Genomic DNA, 6,409 nt, shown 5'->3' with positions numbered 1-6,409 from the left:
CCCGCTGCTCCGAGTGGTTGGACTGTGCCTAACTGTAATTAGGATGGATTCAATAGAGAGAACAAATTTTTTTGTATGTACAATAAAGGCTCTTCTAATCCACAACATTCATGAGATACATTTAAAGCTGAAACCATTATTAATAGATAGCTGACTAACAGTTTTAATCAGCAACTACTTTATGGCTGCAGCTAATCATTTTTGAAATCAATTCATCCATTATTTGTTTGATGAATCGATTCAGCTAACAATCCTAATTTTATATTATTCTACTGATCATTTTCTGATTAGTTGATTATCCTTTGGTTAATTTACCAGTAAATTAAACCCATGAATTCTCCCAATAATTTTCTTCTTCACATTCAAACATCTTGTCCTAAACGTATTCATTTAGCACCCCCCCCCCCCCCCTTCTTTCTTAAAATCACAACATATGAAGACTATAAAGTGACAAAAATTAAAAAGGCATTCATGGAAAAACCTACTGAAGAAAATGTTGCACAGTTTGAATGAATGAACTGTGAATGTTTGAATGTTATGAATGAACATGGAAATAATCAAAACAAAAAAACCTGGAGATTTTAAAAATTGCAAAGTTGCACAACGGTGCACTTTGGTTCCATGACCATATGTATATATACTGTGTATAAATGTCTCCTCTGCAAATTGACATGCAAATACAGTTTTTGGGCTACAAAATGTATTCAGTTTATTTTGTGGGTGTGAACATAAAATTAAGCAGCAGCTGATTTTAGACCATGCATGAGCATGTTCCTTAAAAGTATCACCAAGAGAAGAAAACGAAGCAATCACCGAGTCAGAAGACACAATAATCACATTAAATATGTAAACCATTACATAACCAATACAAAATTTTGCTTAAAATAAAGAATGAAGTCCATTCTGCAGCTTTTGGGGTGTGTCAGCTATAACATGCATTATGGTGAAACTACTTGGAGGAATCATAATTTTGCTGAATTAAGCCCTCTGGAACCAAGGTTACATCCCAGTGCCATGGTGACTTGTTGAAAATGTAATGTTTTAGGATAATATTTAACAAATGATGGATGTAGGAAACCTGCATGAATCACACAATAAACACACACAGCAGTAGCCTTCATCATCGTTGTCATGCAAAGATCTGCACACTGACTCTCCCTGATTTTCAGGCAAAAGATAAAAAACAGCTCAAACACAACCTGCCCCCCCTTCCAGATACCATCTAAAAACCACTCCCTCTTCAACCTTGATCACTATTCTGATTAGTGGGTCATTAAACATCTCACTGAAAATGGCATCTCAAACAACCATGTTGCAAAACCCGAGCTCTGATCTCTCAGCCTTAACGCTACGAGGTGCACTCAAAAAGTATTCATACATTGACCGCGAAAAATACAATTCCTCACCTGGGGGACTGAAATCCTAATTCCTTTCGAAGTAGTCTCCTTGGGCCTGCACATACTTTTCCCAGTGGTTCTGTCATTGTTTGAAGCATTTCTGGAAGGCCTCTTTTGGAATAGTGTCCAGTTGGGCCATCTTGTTCCAAATGATGTCTTGTCACGACTCAAACTGACTCCCTTTCAGCGTTGTTTTCATCTTTACGAACAGCCAAATATCAGAGGGAGCCATGTCAGGAGAGTAGGGAGCCTGACGAATCACAGGAGTGATGTGTTTGGCCAGGAAAGCCTGAATCAGCAAAGCAGAATGGGCGAGTGCATTGTCATGATGTAACTGCCAACTTTTTGCCGCCTACAAACCCAGTCATTTGCGTCGCACAGCACCACGATGGCGACGTAGGACCTCCCAACAACACTCTTTTTAATATTTTGGCCTTCTGGTGTGTAATCATGATGCACTACCCCCAAGACTTTAAAAAAAAAAAAAAAAGGTCAACATGACTGACATTACTAGGCACCTGTTGTGCTTTCTTCAGTGACTTGGATGTTTCCACTGCGATGACCAAAACTTGATTTCCGGGTCATACCCATAAACCCATGTCTTGTCACTAGTGATTACTTTGTTCAAGAAGTCGGGTCACTGTTTTTGCATATTCGAGCATGTCTTGTAAGACTTCCAGGTGCAGTTGCTTCTGCTCTGCCATGAGCAGCTTCAACAAGAATTTTGTTGACACTCTCCACATGCCCAAATCCTCTGTCAACATGAAATCTTCCAAACCTGTACTCATCCCCACCTCATCCACAAGTTCTTGGATGGTGGTACGATGGTCATTCATGACCAAAGTCTATATTCTGTCAACCACTTCGTCACTTCGGCTTGTGGATGGCCTATCTGAATGTGTCGCTCTCCACTTTTGAAGCAGTTACTCCGCTCTTTTATCTGCATTATCCTCATGGCATCATCACCAAAACCCTGCTGAATCTTGAGAATGATTTTTGTTTAGGTATCATTAAGCTTTTGGCAAAATTTGATGCAATGCTCAAGTTGTTCCGTCATGTTATAGCAAAAGAGAATCAGGCAGGTGGCTCAATAGATGTATTCACTCAAAGGCTGACTGCTGGCAACTGATGCACTCGGAAAAAAAACTTAACATGCGCAAGAAGGTTCCCTACACCTCACCACCAAATGACAATTCGCACCCTTTCTTTGTTTTTGGGGAATAAAATAAGGTTGGATACTTTGTGAATGCACCTCATATACTACAAATACCTGTAAAATGACCCTAATCCAGTGCAGAAAACCACTGTAAAGAAGTTACAGAGGTTGCACATAGTAAAGGACCGTCACAAACTACTGTTTATGGTGGTTCAGCTGACAGTTCATCAAAAGGAAAGTCCTGCTTTAGATACTGAAGAAAGCTCAAAGGTCTATTACAAGACCTCCTCGGGTGCAAGCACAGCTCTGCAGCTATCCGCCTACTTCTTTCTACCTCGGAGAGTGATAAAGCTGACTAATTACATTGCAGCACATGTATATTCATGAAACAGTTCCACAGGCAGGAGAAAAGAACAGATCATTAGGTGCACATATGTTTTCCTGGCCTCACAAACACATGACACACTACAGTGGGGGAAATAAGTATTATTATTACATTATTATATTATTATTAAATAAGTATTATTCAATTTTGCAGGTTTTCCCACCTACAAAGAATGTTGAGGTCTGTCATTTTTATCATAGGTTCACTTCAACTGTGCGAGACAGAATCTAAAAAAAAAAAAAGAAATCCAGAAAATCACATTGAGTGATTTTTAAATAATTAATTTGCATGTTATTGCATGAAATAAGTATTATTCTGCTCTCTTTACCTGTATTAATTGCACCTGTTTGAACTTGTTATCTGTATAAAAGACACCTGTTCACACACTCAATCAATCACACTCCAACCTGTCCACCATAGCCAAGACCAAAGAGCTGTCTAAGGACACCAGGGACAAAACTGTAGATCTGCACAAGGCTGGGATGGACTACAGGACAACAGGCAGGCAGCTTGGTAGAAGACAACAACTGTTATGATTATTTATTAGAAAGTGGAAGAAACACAAGATGACTGTCAATCTTCCTTGACCTGGGGCTCCATTTAAGATCTTGCCTCGTGGGCTAAGGATGATTCTGAGAAAGCTCAGAACTACACAGGAGGACCTGGTCAATGACTTGAAGAGAGCTGGGACCACAGTCACAAAGATTACATTAGTAACACATGATGCTGTCATGGTTTAAAATCCTGCAGGGCAGCAAGGTCTCCCTGTTAAAGCCAGCACATGTCCAGGCCCGTTTGAAGTTCACCAGTGACCATCTGGATGATCCAGAGGAGGCATGGGAGAAGGTTATGTGGTCAGATGAGACCAGAATAGAGCTTTTTGGAATCAACTCCACTTACCATGCTTAGAGGATGAGAACAACCCCAAGAAAACCATCCCAACCGTGAAGCATGGGGGTGGAAACATCATACTCTGGGGTGCTCTTCTGCAAGGGGGACAGGACGACTGCACTGTATTGAAGGGAGGATGGATGGGGTCATGTATTGCGAGATTTTGGCAAACAACCTCCTTCCCTCAGTAAGAGCATTGAAGATGGGTCTTGGCTGGGTCTTCCAGCATGACAATGACCCCAAACACACAGCCAGGTCAACTAAGGAGGGGCTCCATAAGAAGCATTTCAAGGTCCTGGAGTGACCTGGCCAGTCTCCAGACCTGAACTCAATAGAAAATCTTTGGAGGGAGCTGAAACTCCAAACCTGAAGGATCTGGAGAAGATCTGTATGGAGGAGTGGACCAAAACCCCTGCTGCAGTGTGTGCAAACCTGGTGAAAAACTGCAGGAAATGTTTGACCTCTGTAATTGAAAAAAAATGTTTCTGTACCAAAAAGGTCCATTTTTCTAGTGGATAAAATACTAATTTCATGCAATAAAATGTAAATTAATTATTTAAAAATCATACGAGGTCTATTAGAAAAGTATCCGACCTTATTATTTTTTTAAAAAACCATATGGATTTGAATCACGTGTGATTACATCAGCCAAGCTTGAACCCTCCTGGGCATGCAAGAGCTTTTTCACGCCTGTCGGTGACGTCATTCGCCTGTGAGCGCGCCTTGTGGAAGGAGTGGTCCAGCCCCCTCGTCGGAATTCCTTTGTCTGAGAAGTTGCTGAGAGACTGGCGCTGTGCTTGATCAAAATTTTTTCAAAAACTGTTAGGCACATCCGAGTGGACACCATTCGAGAAATTAAGCTGGTTTTCGGTGAAAATTGTAACGGCTAATGAGAGATTTTGGATTGTTTCTATCGCTGTAAGGACTTCCCACGGAGCGGGACGTCGCGCAGCGCTCTGAGGTGACGTCTTCATCCTGTTTCAAGCTGAAAACCTCCAAATTTAAGCCTCTGTTGACCCAGGACGTCGTGAGAGAACAGAGAACTTTCAGAAGAGATCGGAATCAGCAGTTTATCCGGACATTCCACTGTTAAAGGAGATTTTTTTAATGAAAGACGTGCGGATAGATTGGCGCATCGGCTCGCAGCCGGCGCGGCGCGCCCACCACAGGAAAAACACCTCCGTGTTGATAACCATTTGTAAAATCCAGGCGGCTTTTGGTGGCTTTCAGTTGAGTGAGTATCTGAGAAATTGTTTAACAGCAGGGCATGTTCCAACTTGTCCTTAAGGCTTCCAATGGAGGTTTATCCTGTGGCGGGCGCGCGCGCCAATCCGTCCGCACGTCTTTCATTAAAAAAAATCTCCTTTAACAGTGGAATGTCCGGATAAACTGCTGATTCTGACCTCTTCTGAAAGTTCTCTGTTCTCTCACGACGTCCTGGGTCAACAGAGGCTTAAATTTGGAGGTTTTCAGCTTGAAACAGGATGACGACGTCGCCTCGGAACGCTGCGCGACGTCCCGCTCCATGGGAAGTCCTTACAGCGCTAGAAACAATCCAAAATCTCTCATCAGCCGTTAAAATTTTCACCGAAAACCAGCTTAATTTCTCAAATGGCGTCCACTCGGATGTACCTTACAGTTTCTGAAAAAATTTTGATGAAGCACAGCGCCAGTCTCTCAGTAACTTCTCAGACAATGAAAATCCGACAAGGGGGCTGGACCACTCCTCCCACAAGGCGTGCTCACAGGCGAATGACGTCGCCAACAGGCGTGGAAAAACTCACGCATGCGCACGAAGGTTCAAGCATGTCTGACGTAAAAACATATGAATCAAACCCATATAGTTTTGTTTTTTTTAAATAAAACGGTCGCTTTCTTTTCTAATAGACCTTGTACAATGTGATTTTCTGGATTTTCTTTTTTAAGATTCTGTCTCTCACAGTTGAAGTGTACCTATGATAAAAATTACAGACCTCTCCATTCTTTGTAGGTGGAAAACCTGCAAAATAGACAGTGGATCAAATACTTATTTCCCCCACTGGACGTGCTGTGTTCCAGGCTCCTGGAGCTTCATCCAAGATCCATAGGCTGTTGCTGGTACATCCACACATCACATACACACACATATACTCATGAACAGGAGGGATAAACAGAGTTTTATATTAATAATACACAAGCAGCAACCTCCAGTGCTGAAAAGTGAAGCCCACGCAGAAGTGCCAAAACATGCAGTTTCATGAGCGACTACTTGAGGCTGGCTCCAAAAGCAAGTCACACCCTATAGAACTCTGTGTTCACATGTTCAACTTCACAGCAGAAACAACCACGTTTACAGCCTGGTAATAAGTAAATAAATAAAGCTGTCTTGGTGTCTATAGCCATGGTCACAACCCGCCGTACTTGCACGTGCATGCAGTCTACTTGCAAAAATGTGGGCTAAATTTGGAGATCCGTACTTCGTAAGTACTGCCTCAGTACGCATTTAGGAGCACGCAGACACGCCGTAGAGGTTTTAGTGCATGCAGAACTTTCGCTGCGGTCAGGCTGCGGATTCACCAGCAGTACAGATGACGCACGCTG

At 42.2% G+C, this 6,409-nt stretch overlaps 1 protein-coding gene across 1 annotated transcript in view; it reads right to left on the bottom strand.

The window, feature by feature from the left end:
- zdhhc9 (zinc finger DHHC-type palmitoyltransferase 9) overlaps positions 1-6,409 on the bottom strand; it is a 76,731-nt gene that overhangs the window by 57,810 nt on the left and 12,512 nt on the right. The gene's annotated exons all lie outside the window — the stretch shown is intronic.

The sequence above is a fragment of the Thalassophryne amazonica genome, chromosome 11, assembly GCF_902500255.1.
Source record: "Thalassophryne amazonica chromosome 11, fThaAma1.1, whole genome shotgun sequence".
In the NCBI taxonomy this organism is placed as follows: domain Eukaryota; kingdom Metazoa; phylum Chordata; class Actinopteri; order Batrachoidiformes; family Batrachoididae; genus Thalassophryne; species Thalassophryne amazonica.
The sequence above is the reverse complement of the archived record's forward strand: the minus strand, read 5'-3'. Positions and strand labels throughout refer to the sequence as shown.